This window comes from Salminus brasiliensis, chromosome 8 (assembly GCF_030463535.1).
Source record: "Salminus brasiliensis chromosome 8, fSalBra1.hap2, whole genome shotgun sequence".
Lineage (NCBI taxonomy): Eukaryota > Metazoa > Chordata > Actinopteri > Characiformes > Bryconidae > Salminus > Salminus brasiliensis.
Window position 1 is genome coordinate 15,350,517 of NC_132885.1, and position 18,055 is coordinate 15,368,571.

Here is an 18,055-nt window from a genome sequence, read left to right on the forward strand (position 1 = left end):
GGATCTATGTTCAGCACTCATCCTGTGTAAACATGTTTCAGTCCTACGACAGCTTTTCCCTCCTCAAACAGCACTGGAAATCTTGAAAGGAACCAGCCAGGCACCGAAATAGAATAGTCAAGCGCCATAACAAGAAATAACGGCCCTAATTAAAATAAATCATTGTGGCATGGGCGTGAAAACAAATATTTTAATATTTTAGACAGCACTGCTCTCATTTGCAGAGTGGAGGGAAAAAAGAATGGATGGCAGAGCTGTCAACAGGATAGGCGCAAAAAACACTCAGTCCTTCTGAAACAGCAGCTAATGAAAATGTTCAAATGATACCTAACCATTATTAATGACATGTTAAAAGCAATGCATAATTAGGTTGTTCCAGTGTTCCAGTATTAATAATTAAGTTGCCACAGGATTTCTTTATCCCTTAAAAGGCAGCTTTAAATATTTTTTTCTTGTGTGAATGCACGCATGCATATATATATATATATATATATATATATATATATATATATATATATATACTGTTAAAGGGTGCATATGGTAAATTAAAGCCTGATTGGATATTGACTATGTGCATTTCAATCAGAACTAATCCAATTACATACCAATCCCCTATGCACTATGGACAGTAATGACTGCACTAGCTGCTGTAGCATCTAAATAAATGAAGTGGGGAGCAAAACCCTTAACAGCCTCATTATAAACCTTAAACCTTATTATAAACATTCGATTATGTGCGCTGTCAGAATCATTCATACAACAAAGCAGGAGTTGTGTCTTGACTGGGAAACAAACAAGGAGCACTTCAGTGTTTGCAGATTAGACCTCTGTTAAGTATCGTCATTCTTGAATGACATCAAAATGACAATCACTGTGAATACTGCCACTCTTTAGAATGCGCTAGCCCTCCCTCTATGTGTGATATTGTTTTGGTATTCATATTTTCTTTTTAAGCAGCAAGCAGCAATTGCAAACGGGTTACATCACGCTTGCACCGCACGACATAAATAAGGACTTGAAGAGACTTTGAAAATAGCACGCTAAAGTCAGCACACAATTCTTAAATACAGACTACGCAGCGCCTCAATCACATGATATGGGGCTAGGAGTCTCGTTGGTAGAATATGGCCTCCCAGGGAGCAGACCCGTCTCTGACCCTATTTTAGCCCCGCTGGAATGGGGGGCATGTTAGTGTGAACCAATCAAGCTGTCAAGAGGAATGAGCCTCCCCTGAAATAAGTGTGGTTCCTGCTACTTGCACGTCTCAAGTGCCGTCAAATGCTAGCTTGTGCCTTTGTAGGTGATATGTTTGCCATATTGCTTGATAAAAGAACGAGCAAGCTTGCTATCTGATGGAGGTTTGTTTTGCAGCTTACATCCCTGCGTTGCTCGTGGTGTTCCAGAGTGATTAACGTGTGACCCCGAAAAGGTCTGATGGGTTGAGATGTGTCAGTGGTTATGGGCTATCTTGTGACAAGTTATGTTCGGTTGAGAGCTCGCATGACAGGAAAGTGAAGTAATGGAGGCGCCATGTATCTGCAAAAATAAATCAACCTTATTTTAAACCAGTTTGGACACAAGTGTTAGGTTCCCAAAGGAGACCAGCAACGAGAGACAGGGGTTAAGACTCAAAGTCTCCTTAACTAAAATCTGGATCATTACATGTTCAAATAGCTGACATGCCTAAGGACTTGCACACTACCTGGACAAAAGTATTGAGACACCTGATTATTTGTTGTTTCTTCTGAAATCAAGGGTATTAAAGAGTTTATCTTGCTTTTTTCCTGTTGGAGTAATTGTCTCTGCTGTCCAGGGAAGGCTTACTACTAGATTCTAGAGCATTGTTGTTAGGATTTGATTGCATTCAGCAACTCAAGAGCGTTAGTGGAGTCAGGATGTTGGATGATCACCACTCTACCTCATCATCAACTCTCCAACACATCCCAGAAGTACCGGATGGATCACCATCATTCCAGAAAACACAGTTCCACTGCTCTACAGCTCAAAGCTGGGGCCTTTATACACAACTAGCCCACCCATGCCTGGCATTAGTCATGGTGCCAATAGGCTCATGTTTATCTTCTCCACAGAGTCCTGTTCTATTGGCAGTACTTCTCTACAGGGACGAGACAAGCTGTGTGTGTGTGCATTTGCACAGCTGTTTCAGATTAACAAATTGGAGGTGCAACTCAGATTTGCTGAGTGCATTCATTAGAAGGGGTGTCCACAAACATTTGGTAGTGTAGTGTATATAGTGTAGTATATGTGTGCAAATGTAGTATATCAGCACAAGAATGCTAAAGGTGATTTAGAAAACTTCTACTTTGAAACTCTACAATTAAATTTTCTGTGAAAAGCCAGCACTAGTGCAAAAGGACAGACCAGCCACAGAATAAATGCATTGAAATAACTTTTAAGAGTCTAAGGCTTTTAAAGTTTATGGCTTGAAGGACATCAAACACTATCATCAACTTCAGCTCAGTTCACCTTAAATCATACTGCCCTTTCATACATTTTATAAATTCCTGTATTCACCACTATGTTTCCATACTATGGAATATTCAAGCACACCATCCCTTTCACAAGGCTTAAAGATTTCATCTGACAATCTCTTAATGTTAAAGAATCTGTGGCTGGTAAAACACGAAGGGTTACATTTCCACACATAGATTCAGACCTAGTCCTCAATGAAGCTTGAGTTGTTCAATGGAGCATCTAGTCTTTAATTGACACTTTAATGGAATCCAAGACTAGGCTTATTCCAAAGAAAGGGGGTTCATTTATCTTCAGCAACACCTCAGTATTGCAATATCTTAGAAAGGAATGGAACCACACTAGAAATGTCTTACTGGATTAAAATTGAAAAATAGAGGAAGTTGCATGGTAAAGTACGATAAGTATCCAAAGAATCCAAGTACATTTACTGAGCATTACAATCCTCAGCATCCTCAGGAGCCCTTTATCTACTGAAAATGACCTGCAAACTTTTTTCACTCTCATAGAGCACTAGGAAATGGAGCAATGTATCAGCTCCCACTGGACCTTCCAGACCACAGGAGGCACCTCAATCAATAAACACTTTGCTTAATAACATGACTTCTACTCCAAACTGCCACAACAAAGCGCTACCTGTGTTTGTCACTCTGGAAGTAAAAACCAAAGTTCCCATAATTGCCTATTACACCATTCAATATCAAACACAAATGGAACATTCACTGGGAGGAACCCAACTCACCAATGTTGTGTAGCTTTAGCTCTAATGGAAGAGGGTGAGGTGTAATAGAACTCCAAAGTTTGGACCAGTAGTGCTCGGCCTGGCCTGCAGGTCGCCTGATGTGCCAGCAGCCCTGACAGTCCTCCCGTGGTGGTGTGGTGGTGGAGACCAGCTCCTCCAGCAGCCTCACTATGCTAACTGGAACACAGGGGGGGTGCAGCTGGTTTTATTTCCAATCCCTCCTCTCCCCTGCCCTCCCAATCCTACGTACTGCCACCAAGGCTTTTTTTAGAGGCTTTCAAAGCCTTCCATGTTGAGTTCCAGAAATCCGCGTCCCTGGACGTCCTGAGTGCTTAGAGGCCCTCCCTTTCTCTAATAAATCACTGTTCTTTATTTCATCATTACAGATGACATTATGTTAAGACCTGGGGGAAACGAAGACCCAAAATGTTTTACTGAGGACCCAGACTTTGCACTTCAAAATACCAAAACAGGTCAAAGCTATGAATTATGAATACTGCCAAGACAGTATATGTCACTTGAAGGAACATCAGGACAGGTTCAGTCAACCTTTCTGTCCATGCTATTTTTCCCTACAAAAGATAAAGTAAAAGAATATGACTGATCAGCACAAACTGTGTGCCATATTTCATACTTCATGTTGATTAGAGCTCAAGAGACATGAGTATGCCTGGTCATTGGTTTGCTTACCCCATTAACACAGCAGAGAGTCTAGCTACATCTAAGGAGTTCTTTATGTTTGCTTTTAGCACTTTTGCACCACCAGAGAAAAAAGCATGAAGCTGCATGGCCAAAAACACAGCTCAGAGACTACCCAGATGCTGAAATGCAAAGCATGGGACAACACTCTGAAGGACATGCTTGGTTGAGGGTCTTGAAATTGGGTCACTGCTACAATGAAATGGCCTTAGGGGTTTGAAATGGTGCAGAAGAGACACCTGAGGCATAGAGAGAGAGGGGGAGAGAGAGAGAGATTCAGTAGTCCTTACAGCCTAAACTCAACATCAGTCGGCCTATCCTCTATAGACCCCCAAAAGAGAGGGATGAAGCCAAATGAGTCGGTCAGTAATGCAGTAGGATCTAGCGGTCTTGAAGGGAGGTAAATGACACCACCTCACTGCTTCCCAAGCCAGGCTGTCACCTGTGCACAGAAATAAGCCAGCCGTCTTCCCGCTCCACTTCAACAGCAGTGCCAGGAAAGTCTCAGAGCAAGACTATCCAAAACCCCCCGAGTACCTTCTACTGCCACCTCTGAACACCTGCTGCCTATGAACAACAACAGAGCAGGGGGATGAAAGGGAGAATATGAAAGACATAAAGGCAGAAGATTAGGCAGAGGAGACAGTGAAACTGAATATGACTGTGTTAAAAAAGACAGCAGTGCAGTGTGTAGGTAAATGGAAAATGACACACCTTGTTGTTGTATTGGCAACAAATATTAAAAAGTAATCAGTAAATACATAGGTTTGTTTAGCTATATTTTAAATGAGAAAATTAGGTCATTAGGTGAACCATAGTGAAACCAAAGTCCTTTTTTACACACTACCTCACTGTATGGGATAATAAGTAACTGCAATTTTCATTTTTTTTTAATTGAAATAAATGTCACATTTATTAGTTAGCAGCAAATGGTTTGAAATTGATGACATGTATTTATTGTTTCATTTGAAATGAGATAAGTGTGAATGGAGGCTGAATTCGGTCATTAAATAATATTTACATGTCGTTCACGATTTACACTAAATTCCACTGAAAGTTGGCAATTTGGAGATACAAGGTTTTTACATGACATTAATGATATGTGTTAATTAAAGTACAGAGCCACCTCACCTTTTTCCTTTAATTTCATCCCTTTTATCTCCCTAATTTGGAAAACCAATTGGCCAACTCATACATATTTTATCACATGCAAAGCTCCCGACATTGGGAGGGTAAAGACCAACACACGCCTACTCAGACATGTGCACAGCCAGCCAGCGCCTCTTTTTCTTAACTGCCGTCATTGCAACGTCACCGGGCGCACAGAGGAAAGCACCATGTACCTGGCACTAATGCATCGGCCAGCAGACACCACTGCACTACAGTGATGTGGGTAATGAGAGAGCAAGGCCAATTGTGCTTTCTTGGGCCAGTTGCATGGCTAGCAGCATGACCAGGATTCAAACTCTGGTCCTCTGGTCATAGTGGACCACTGGACCACTTGGGACCCCCAGCCACAGCACTTATTATAGAACCTGTCACTGCCTCTCACCCTTCTGTTTCCCACAATATGATTATGGCCAATTCCCATTAACTAACTAACTACCCTAGCCTGATGCCCCAAGCTGAGGTGAATGAAGCTAGGCAATGTAAAGAAATGTTAAAAAGCTCATGAGTCACTTGAAACAAGCCACCACCTCTTTTTTAACTGCTACTAATGGAGGAGAATGCTAACTGCCCAAACTTGTTACATCAACTAATTCTATTACAACCCATATTGGCTGGCACTGAACTTGTCTGAACTCATAAAACACCACTCAGTAGCCAAGACCATAAGAAATTGAACAAATTAAAATTATAAGGGGAACTGTCATGTTTATTAGCTGACAGCAAATCTTTTGTAATCAATGACTGTGAATCTGTGAACCACATATACTGCTACAATACTCTAAACTGTCTATTTGTATGGACTTTTTCAGCAGGCTGAAACCTGGCCTTTTCTTGAGGCCTGTGGTAAGTGTCAAGCTATTGTATTTTTGTCTCTTCATGGACTTTGAAGCATCCATGCCTCTATCCTGAAGAGTGTTCTTGACATACTGTTTTGTTTGGTTTTCTGCTGTTGTGGTCTTTTTATGATCTGAGAGGTTGTCTGCCAAAACAGTTCTTATGAGTGAACAAATGAGAAATTGTCTAGTTGCTCTAGAATGGAAAAGAGCAATAATTTTTACCTTAGTTCACCCAATGATAATGAGAATACCCTGAATTAAAGCACTAAAGGACTTACAAGTCTGCATTTGTAGATTAACAGTCATCCAAGACAAAGTACAAAGCCAAAATAAATAAATACATAAAGTTGATGTCTAGTCAGCTCTGATGCTACTGGCAGGTATCAGAGGCCTGAGCCTGATCTGGACAGCCAGAATGTCCTCCTCCACTGTACTCCCAACCAATATTCAGTTTAGCATCCACAATATTGTCAATGTAACAGTAGTAATAGGTATAGGATACTATTCACTGGCATGAAATCAAACTATTTAGTCATTTTAAAATGGATTTGAGGTGTGATAAATGCTTATTGATAGCATGAAAGGAAGGAGCTATATGTATGTGTCAGCATGACTTGTATATGTATACGTCCAGCACTAGACAACCACTACACATTTTTCTATTTAAGATCCCAATTTATCAAGATAGTCATTGGTGTGGTCAGTCAAGCAGAAAGCATGATCATGGCATTCTTTACTACTTTATGTATGTATGTACACTGTAATGTATGTACATTCTGTACAATGTAGCATACAACCCTATATGTCCAAGTTTCGCGTTCAAATTTTCCTTTAAAAGCAAGGGCATTAATGGATCAGGGCTGTCCGTCTCTTTGCTGTGGTACCCGTTGATGCTGGAACATCATGAAGAGCATTAATGCGGTCAGCTACTGATAATGGATGATTAGCTCTGAATCCAAAGCACCACGCAAACTTGTCCCAAAGATGAGTCCAGAGAACACAATCCCACTGCTCCATCACTTTGGCATTGGGCATTGTGACCTTAGGCTCATACGTAGCTGCTTTATCATTCAGCATGCTATTCACTCACCCTCAGCCATTTAAAGCTCGAGCTATATTTATAGAATCAAGCCAAGGTTTATGCAACATGAAGAAATTCTTAACACACTCCACACTGTCATCTCGGTGTGGCGATGTCCTCCTTTTTCTGCCTGTCAGTGTCCTTTGATGGTTAACAGTGAAGTGAAGCCATGCAGAGAGGCTCAGGACCTAACTACCAGCTGAGCCTGTCAGCTTACCTTCTCTCACGCGCTCCTCTCTCCCTCCTCATTTTTACACTCTCCCTCACTCTCGCGCTCTTCTTGCCAACAAACAGCTGTCTCTCTTTAACCCACTTGCTGTCTCCTTCCCTTCTGAACCCTTCTTTTTCCCCACCACCCTCTGTATTTCTTACTCTCCAACTGTTTCTGCTTCACAGGAGCTTAGCAGAGACTTCCATCACACTCCCTCCTCGCCATAACATATGACTGCAGACCAAGATCACCATGGAGAAAGCGAGAGGGCGGACAGAGAGAGAAAGGGGGAGAAAAGAAAAAGAAATACAATCACCACACACCGAGAATAATGAGCAACCTGCTCTTCACAACACTGCAGTTAGCTTTTAAGAGGTGTTTGACACCTCATTTATCTCCTAGAGGGTTATTCTAACACACACACATGCACACACAAACATACTGTACCCGATACACCAAGTCAAGGTTGGCACAACTTTTACAGCAGATGAATAGGTAGTGACAAGGACTGGACTTTGCATTGTATTCTGTCACTTTGGCATTATCCAGCTCATAATTCACCTTCATACAGCTCCGCAGTGAGTCGCATGCGCTGCATACATGTTGGTGTTTAGTATTTCTCACCAGGAGCGCTGGGCCACTCTCAGTGATTGACAAACACAGCAAGGTGTCACAAACATAATCTCACAGCTTATTTTCAGAGGACTGTGATTTGTAACTGTCATCGTAAATATTCCACGGCAGAACAAAAACAAACGCTGATGGGGACGAAGAGGCCGGGACGTGACAAATATCAGGACATGCTTAAACGCCCTCCTCACAAACAGCAATGTGCTGATGTAGAGCGGAACAGCGTTTAGGCTAATAATGAAATCCTCTGTATCATCTAATGTAACCAAGCATTAAAGGTGTAAAAACATAAAACTGTGAAAGATGTGGAACCAAATTAATAAAATAATAATTATTATCTTAGCACATCAGCATATCGCTGTTGTCCAATGAAAAACATGAATCTCCATTTTTGTCCGTTTCTAGTTTTATCCTTGAACCATGTGGCTGCTCTGTACACTGTAAATAATTCTGGATGAATAGGCCAATAGAAATGAGCTAAATCACTTGTGTAATCTCTTATTTTACATAAACTTCCATTCAAATTTAAGATCATTTTTGCCTTCTTCTGTAAAGTCACCATTTTGGAGATACATGTTTGTCATTGGAGAGCGACAAAATATGTATTAAATGCCTGGAAAACCTGTTTAAAAGACAGTGGCCCAACCCGGACCTTGTCTGTGTTTACACTGATTGCCTGTCAGTCCATATAAGACAGCACCCCATTACTCCACTCCCATCTCCTCAATGTCCCATTATTCCACTCCCATCTCCTCAATGTCCCATTACTCCACCCCATCTCTGTCTGTTTGGCGGAAACAACATGCCAGAGTATGGTAAAACTAGAAGTGCTTTTCCAAAATGGAGAGAATTGCACAGGTACTGACTGATTAACTCATTGGAGCGAAATATTGGGCTGTGAATAAACCATTTTTACATGAGATAAATTCTAATTGTTAAGCAGTTTAAAAGATCAATAACAAGAAGCTAAGCAGTGACAGCACCACAAATCAGGGGGAAAGGCAAACACCATCACACCCCTCAGACACGGCATGCGCACTCTGGACAAATGCAAGCCTCTATATCAAAAAGAATGTGTAGAGTACATGGGGAATAGAATAGATCTCTGAAGAAGTGATTTTAGAAGCGTGGTTTGTGTTCATGGTTGGGAATGAATGGTGGATCTAAAGGAAAATATTCCAGCGTTATTGTGTTCACCTGCTTAACCGCTAGAGGACATGTTTCATGAATCTTGACGAATGCTATTGTTCTTTTTTACACATATTTTTTAGCATTGAAGCAGTGAAGCATTTGTTTCAATGGTACCACGAAACTATGTGTCCGTTTTAAGGTTACAAACTTCTAACAGCCTTTGAGGATAAAATATTCACATTTCACTTACAGATATCATATAGACAGGCAGCAAAAGCAGGTGTCTGACCTTTTCGAGCTCTAGCTACACCCGAGAATAATACCAGCCATTCACTTTTTAAGGATTTAAGCCTTGGCCTTCAGGATGATGTTTCACAGTACCAGTAGCTAAAAGGAAAAATTATTTATTCCAATTGCATCTGGTCAGCTGAGTTTAGCTTAGATGATTCTGAATGGGCCTTTCAACTCACTGTATGTTTCAAATGCTTAACGTGTTTGTGATGTGTTTTGTGATTGTGTTGACTTTTGATTGTTTTAGTCTTGTAACTGAGGTAAGACCAAAGACCAAACAATGTTTTCCAGCCTTTGTTGGATATTCTATTCTAATATAGTATACAGAATTGCCTTCTGTATTTCAAACTTCAGCCAGGCCATGTGAGAAAGGGAAAAAAACATCACAACGCAGCACCAGTTTCAGCTTCTCTGAGAACAAAGTCCACAGGAAAGTCTTTTGAAATCCATTTAAAATCATTACAGATAGTTTAGCTTTCATTTTCAAATAAAAAAGGAAAAAATAAAGGGGGGACAAATTAAAAATGCAAGGGAAAGTGGATGAGACAGCATTTCTGTGCTGTTTTTTAATGACTTTGTTATGGCTCTGTAGCATAATTAGATTTGCAGTAATAAAAACACATTTGTCAGCCTAATATATGCAAATAAATATTTGTTATTTTTTATGTTGAAAGCTAATTGTGTCCTGACATATTAAAATTACCAACAAACGTTTTTTCATTACCTCATAACGATTTCACTATACAGTTTATCATTGTAAAAACCTACAGATTGTGGAGTTATTGCTACCTCACAGCCCTGCTGTGATGCATGGAGACAGTACGGACTCGCTGTATTTCAGCACTCACTAAAGTCAAGGACCATCTGTAGTCAGTTGCGAGAGAACACTGAAGGTCAAATTCCAGCATCATCTAACTCCTCTCACATAAAAGACTCACAACTGCACACACACACAGAAACTAAAGAAGTTTGCTCAAGGTAACATGAGTTTCTGGCACAATTTTAAGAAATTTCACAATTTTCTGAAAAGGAGTTTTCAAAAGGTCCTCCCAACTGTGCCCAGATAAAGCAAAGCCTTGCTCTTTTAGAAAATCAATATTTTACTTTATTGTTAGAGTGAAGGTTGCATTTGGTGTTCACAATAGCAGTGGTGGTGTGTGCAGCAGAAGGATACCAAGAGTTCTCTGGGGTATTTGCAGGTTGTTTGAATTTGGGCCTGACCTTTATGACAGAACATGATGGATTTGGATATTAGCCCCACCAGAGGGCTGCTGCTTGAAAAGGCACAGTTCGGCAGATGCTACATTTTAAAATGAGAGCCTCAAAGCTTTGAGGGATGGCTTTTGGGTGAGAGATAAAGTCAGGGAAGAATATGTTAGCATTAGACTTTGGGCTAACATTAGACTTTGGGTCTCAGTCCATCATTAACGAGACCCATGCTTTAAACCAGTGTGGCCAATCACTCAGCACGTGCAATGCTAATAAGGTGCAACAGCTGGCAGGTTTGGATTAAGGCCATTATCAGCATTCCCCTTTCGCTTTCCAGCTACCTTTGGCTAGCAGTTCCTCTCCCCTCTTCTGCAGAGAACTTGAGTGTCCTTCCTTGGCTCTCCTCCCAGACCGAACTGTGCATTACAAGATCATATTTTACAGGCATGGCGACACTGTCGCTGGCTTTCTCTCATACAGCCACTAATAAATGAAGAAATCCAGTGCTAGCAATAGTATTTCTACTCACTGGCCTCCACAGGAAAATAGAGACAGGGAAAGTGCTGTAATACACGATTCCATTAAATGTGGAGCAATGAATTGCTCTTCAAGGGCTGGTATCTCTCTCAGCCTCCGCAAGCTTGCTTGAATCATTTAAAAGAGTGTAAGTAAAAAGGCATCAAGCTTCAGCACCACAGTAATGGAAATTCTGTAGAAGATCAGAACATGGTGGGCTAAACCACTGCGCAGTCACAGGTCAGTCTCCACCAGCTGACCCATATACAGTTAGGCCGGTAACTGTGGCACACTGATAGCCTGCCAAAGGGTGCTGAGCTCACGCAATCTGCTCTATTCTCTGATTCTGGCTTTGTGTCAACAACCTCCTCTCTCCTCCGCCCACTGAAATCTCAATCACAAAGCCATTACTGACAGCGGTGTGCTCTAATGCTTCTTCAGCCATCAATCAAGGGGGAGCAACAATACATGATAATAAGGCTGAATCTATAGACTTAAACTGCGGAGACTGCGTTTGAGATTTAAATGCTTTAGGACATGAAAGGTGCTCTGAAGAGGAAGAAATAAGAGTGTCAGCTGAAGTTAAAGTGACAGCTCTATACGGTTGAAATTATCCTGGCCCCGTCATAAAATTAGGTTTATTAGCAAAACATTTAGCTGTTTTGCAATAAACCAATCAAACCAGAAGAATTTAAATAGCTTAACACATTTAACAGAACAACAACAGTTTTCTTTATATGACAACTGCAGTCTCAGAATTTTTCAACCCGTTCATGACAAACATCTTCAGTATTTAGTAGAGCACTCTTTTGCTGCTACAAACATGATGCATAGCCAGACTCAGGCGTCTGGCAGCATTCCTGAGGAATCTTAGCCCATTCCTCATGTGCAATGGCCTCCAGTTCGCTAATATTATTGGGTTTGCTGCCACTGCCTAAATCAAATCCCACCAAAGATGTTTTATGGAATTTGAGTCATGGACGCTACAGAATCTTCCAGGACTTATTTTCCTCAAGCCTTGGGGGGCTTTGAGGTATGCTTGGAATAGTTGTTCTGTGGAAAGTTCCAATGATGCCCAAGCTTCAGCTTCCTCACAGAAGGCATGATGTTTTCTCCTTAGAGTTCCTGATACTTGATTGAATCTATCTTGCCCTGCACACACTGCAGGTTTCCAGCACCAGAGGAGGCAAAGCAGCCCCAAAGCATCACAGAGCCACTGTCATGCTGAACTGTAGACAGGGTGTTCTGATCCATAGGCCTGAAAAGTTTCGTTTTAAAGTCTTGTGTTACAGACATTTTGGGTTCTGCGTCATCTTGTGTTGAATTTGAAAAAAGCACTTGTTCTATTAGTTGTGTTGAGCTGTTCAAATTGGTCTGGCTTGGTTGGTTTATTGCAAACAGCTAAAAGTACATTTTCCTAAACATAGGGGTTTGATGGCAACTATAATAACTACCACACTGCTTTCTAACAGAATTATAATGTTGAAGCACTTCTTTCCAAATACAAAATGCAGTTGTCTTTCTCTGGCAGAGTGATGCAGGTGAACAGGCCTTGAATAGTGATCAGAATGGATGGCATTGGTTTTCTGCTGAACATGGTGTCTCTCACATATTTATCACTATGCTCACTGTAAAAAAGATATTGCTGTAAAAAGATATTGCTAAATTGTCAAACTAATTGATAAAAGGTGAATGTTGAGATTTACCAATGCTAACACCATTTATTTTTATACTACAGCATGGAGATGAGCGGTAGATAATTAGTGGATTTATGACCACATACCTTTACTGAGTGCAAAACATGCTGCTTATGAGCCCAACACATCAGATACATGTAGGGAATGGGTGTGTCATGGTAAAAAATAATATTAATAATAATGCTCACTTTTTATAGCAAGGAACAAAGGCAGGTTTATCAAGCCAAACTGAAAAGAGTGATTAAATGGGCTATGATGATACAAGGGTGGTAAGTAAATGTTATAGCTGGAATTAAACCACAGCCAAAACAGGTGCTTTGACTTGACTTCATTCATTTTAAAGTGCCATTGAGACAATTGGTTATTCGATTTACTTCTTTTTGCACTTAACATACATTATTCATGTGCATCCAACCAATACACTTAAATCATGAACATCTGATTTGATTAAACTTGACAGTAATTGACCAGCCTGCAATTGCCTGGTTAATCTTACTGTATAGGACAGGAAGTCCTTCAGGATAGTCTGTCATGGTAACACAATTCACAGTATTAACTCAAGCACGATGTTATAGTGTTACTTCATTTTGGTGACACTCATGGTGTCTCACTGATGACCTAGTTTTGTTAAAAACATTAATTAAACATTCTGAATGAGTCATGGCCTTCAACATAAAGGTGAATTATTGGATTGTGTTAGTATAGCATTTCTGGTGATTGTAAAGAAAATGTACTAAAGGAATTGAGAAAGTTATTCTTCCAGAAATGTAAAAAATGCTATATTGTGTTTGCATTAGATTTAAATGTTTTGAGAAGAGCATGTAGGCATGCTTAAAATGTGCTGAGTTTTACTGGTGGTTGAGTTTTAGAGAGAAAATGTTGAAAGATGAAGTAAATGAAGGCAAAAAGAACCTATAGTGTATTACGCCTAGACCACTACTGTAGCTATTTGTGTTTGGGGTCAGTACTGACTTTAAGACGTTACAAATATATATATAATGATAACCTATGTTGATATAAATTCAGTCCAGTTATTATTGTCTGTGATGTGATTAAACAGGTATCACATGTCAAATCAATTGTCAAATTTGATGTGCCTATGTGTTATACCTTTTTATTGTCCTGGTTAGGATTTACATAGGATCAATTTAAACTGTTTTAACCATGATGCTGTTTTACCAGTTCTGCATTTTACCATTTTATCAGGCATTGCAACTGCATGATCAACCTTTTCATATAATCAAATTACTGTAATAAAAGCTCAGCAAAACCCATCTTCAGCTGTTTCACTTTATTCTCCTTGTGAATAGAGTGTGTAATGCTGATTATATCCACTGGGCTACAATTTCATAAAAAGATATTATTGTCTGAGAGCTGGAAAAACACGGAACTGCACAGGCATGATGCGTTAAGGTAAGACATTTTTTTTGTAATTTGTGTTACCCCAAACAGTTAAGTTGCCAAGTTGCGATAAAATAATTGGACATTAGCTTAACATAAACACTGCACAAGATCATATCCTTGCTAGACTTAATTGTATATCTTTTACCTTCAGATTGGCACATGTTGAAAGCTTTATGCTTTACATAATGAGCTAGTAATGCTCAATAGTTCTGCCTTAGCCATCATTGCTGAACCTTCTTAAAGAAACCTGTACATTGAATAGCTATAGCTTAAGCTATCTAGATAGGTAGGTAGCTATAAACATTACATTTGTCCATGTTTCATTTAGCACAATAAACTTGATTTCAGTCTCTTGTTTTCTATATGTAAACATGTAAACATATATGAATATAGATTATGTTTTAAGTATTTTGTGGTTGGGTTACATTACAATGTCTCTTTATAAACTGAAACATGGGCTAGAAACATGGTGTTTTACTGACAAAATGTTTGCAGATACCAATAAATCCCTAATGATCTTAATATTAGCTTATGTTAATGGTCAATCAACATATTGGTCAGGGCCTAGTTTCAAAGACCAAAGTTTTAAACTAACTTACAGTGCCTCTGATGAAAGGGACTAGCCCATGACTGGCCTTCATCTGCGCCTGTGCTTGTGGCTTAGAAGTTTCATTACAGGATACTGCACTCTGTTGCTACCGGACACTCATCTGATTAGATTAGACACATTGCAGCATATATTACCACTCTGCCATGTATGTAAGCACAGGGGCCACAGGGTCTGGCCTGAATGCAAGTGTTGGTGCACAGTATCACATGCAGACAGTGTCAGCATTAATCATTCCTGTACACCTTTCCCCTACACCCTACTGAAAGGGCACACTGACATCACAGGAGGCCGCCCAAAATAAAATATACACATTCGGGGTCTGTATAGTAAGTGAGAGACAACCAAACTAAAGTGTGTGGTTACATCTAAATGTATATATGTGTCCGGGTGTGAGTGCCATTTCGTGCTATAATAAGTGCTATAATTCATCATAAAACGTTTGCTGTAATAAAATATTTACCTTGATATGTGGCATTAAAAAATTCAAGCCGAACTGAAAAAGGGGGCTTTACTGTTCAACTGTGTTTTTGAGGTGGAAAAGCACATGCATATTAATCATGAGACATTAATAAGGAAATCTGTCACCATTCATTTTTAATCAAAAAAACCTGCCGTGCCAAGGGTGCTGAGCTATCCTGACATACTTTTGTTGAAGTTATCTCTGCATGGTAAAGACTCATTTCCCCTGATTAGCCAAAAAACAAGTGTAAACAAGCATCCACAGACAACAAAAAGAGAGCTGACGCCAATGCACAGAGCAAAAACCCTAAAAGCAAATAAACCCAGCTCCCTCGTCTGCAGCTTCTCATCGAATTACATTTTAAATTAGCATTTACTGTAAACAGGTTCCAGGAGTCAGACACTCATTAGGAACTGAAATCTGGGCTGAGATATTAAAGCTAATCAGTAACTTTTCAAACTGTGTAAATAAGGGATGTCCCGATCAAGTTTTTTTTTTGCCCCTGATCCAATTCCAGTACCTTAATGCTGACTGCTGGCCGATACCAATGCAATCTGATCTTTGTGTTTCTATAAGTAATACAGCCCCACAACTTAGGAAAGATGTGCTGTTAATAAACACTCACAAACACTAGTAAAATATTTATTTTTAGTAAACAGTTTCTATATTGAGACACTTTTTTATATACAGAAATTTGTTGAATGTCTTTTTCTCTCAATTGGGTGCTGTCAATTAAACCCACCCATTCATAACTCCCCCTAGCACAAGCAATGCTCCTGAGACTAGGAGGGTGACTTTTCACCCTGGTCTTTTCAAGAGGGAAGCCAACACGCTCAGAGGCAAAACACCAGGTCTCCAACTCAGCCGCACCAGATAACAGACACCTGTGCTGGTCAACATCACCAAGCAGGCCTGCTGGGGGTAGAGAGCTTCTGTGGCTAAGGTAGGAGTTGTGAGGTTTTGGGAGAAGTCAGGACTCTGAATAAAATGTTTTGATAGCTACCCCTCCTTTCCATTCTAAAGCTCCTGTCCTTTGAAGGTGCTGATGCCTCCGGCTAGCAGACTCACACTGGAACTGGACTGTGATGCTCCAGCTGGGGGCAAAAGTGTAGCGTATAGTAGCCCAGCACGTATACCTACAAATGGAAGAGAAAACAAGGGTGAGTATGTATAAAGAATATAAATCTCATCTCTTTAATCCACCCCAGTGTTTACTTTTGAAAATAATTTGGTTGTTTATGGAAAAAGACCACCACCTCCTTTGCTTGTTTTGTATTTTGCATAGTCTCTCCTTTGTTCATCTTTGACAAAAAAAGTCTGATGTCTTAAGGGGCAGATGAGCAGAAAATAAGGTTATCAGGAAAAATAGCCCTGTTAGATTCCCCACCACAGCACCAGCTTTAATGTACAGTAATAGCAGTAAATTCTCTCTTTCATCTGAAATCATCAACTGGCCACCACTTTTTGCTTTGTGCAGTACAGCTGCTATGGCAACATCCAAAAAGCCACATCAGTAATGAAGGAAGATACATCGATAGTCTGTACACCTGTTTCCTTTTTTATCCTTAGGAAGGTAAAATGCTAAAAAGCCATTTTCAAGCACAGTGGCGTCTCTAAGTGCTTATCGGGCCTTCAGGCTGTGAAAACTTGCTTTTGTCTCTAAAATCTATTTGCAAATCAAATGCTCCCCTGACGGTGCTTCCGCCAGGGCTCCTCTGAGGGATTGTGGGTAGATTGTGGCGGGAAGAGAAAACCCTCCTCTAATCACCGGCACAGTCAACTTGCGCTCTGCCGCGCTTTGTTTGCTGAAAAAGCGTGTCTAAGAAAATCCGCCATGACAAAAGCAGGAACAACACAAAACTCAAAGCGGCTCTTTTCAGGAATATCTCCCCCTGGATCAAATTATCGTCTTTCGCTGACGCTTATCCCTCCCTATCCCTCAGTCTCCCTCTGTGAAAAGTTCTCCTTGCACTTTTTAAACACCTTGCAAAGTCACTGTGAAGTTCAATACCTTTGGCTCCACCACAAATAGAATATCACAGGCTGTCCTCTGTTATTGCTTTTCATAATCATAGGAAAAGATTTGCTCTGTGGGAGAGAGATAGAGAGAATAGCATTATGGGAGCAGTCATACACCCTACCCCCATCTCTCTCTCTCTCTCTCTCTCTCTCTCTCTCGCTCTCTTTCGCTCTGAGCAGCAGTGGTGGAGGTTCAGGCTGGCTCTGATCTTCCTGTTCATCCAGCAGGGTTATAGGGCTGCTTTAGGCTTAAGGGGATGGTGCATACCCGTCTATGTGGGATATATTTAGTATGGGGTTATTGAAAGGGGCTTTCCAGTAGAGTACTGAAAAAGGAATCAGGCTGTAGACAGGGAACACACACCCGAAACAAAACCACAAACCTCTTCAAACCGTGAAGTACAGATTGTGTGTTGCCTAAATCCAGCCCTAAAGCCCACCCCCTCCCTACTAAACTTCATAGACTTGGGTTTAGATCTGAATCAGGCAATCACTGACTTTCAGGTTTGTACACACAATCCAGCTACAACTGCCACTACAACTGGGCTAAAGTGCAGAGCTTTACCAAAGCTAAGCATCCCTAAAGTAGTTTAGCACTTACACTATATGGTCAAACTTTTGCACATGCAACATTTTTCCTAAAGCAAGGGTCTTAAAAATTGCTGTCAGGATTTTATTGCACTCGTCCACAAAAAGACTGTAGACGTCAGATTACAATGTTAGATGATTTGTTCTGGATCACAAATACCACTCCAACTTATCCCAAAGGTGTTGGATGGAGCGCCATCACTTAAGACAATGTAACTCCACTGCTCCACAGCCCAACTCTGGTGGGCTTTATACCATTGGGAAAGGT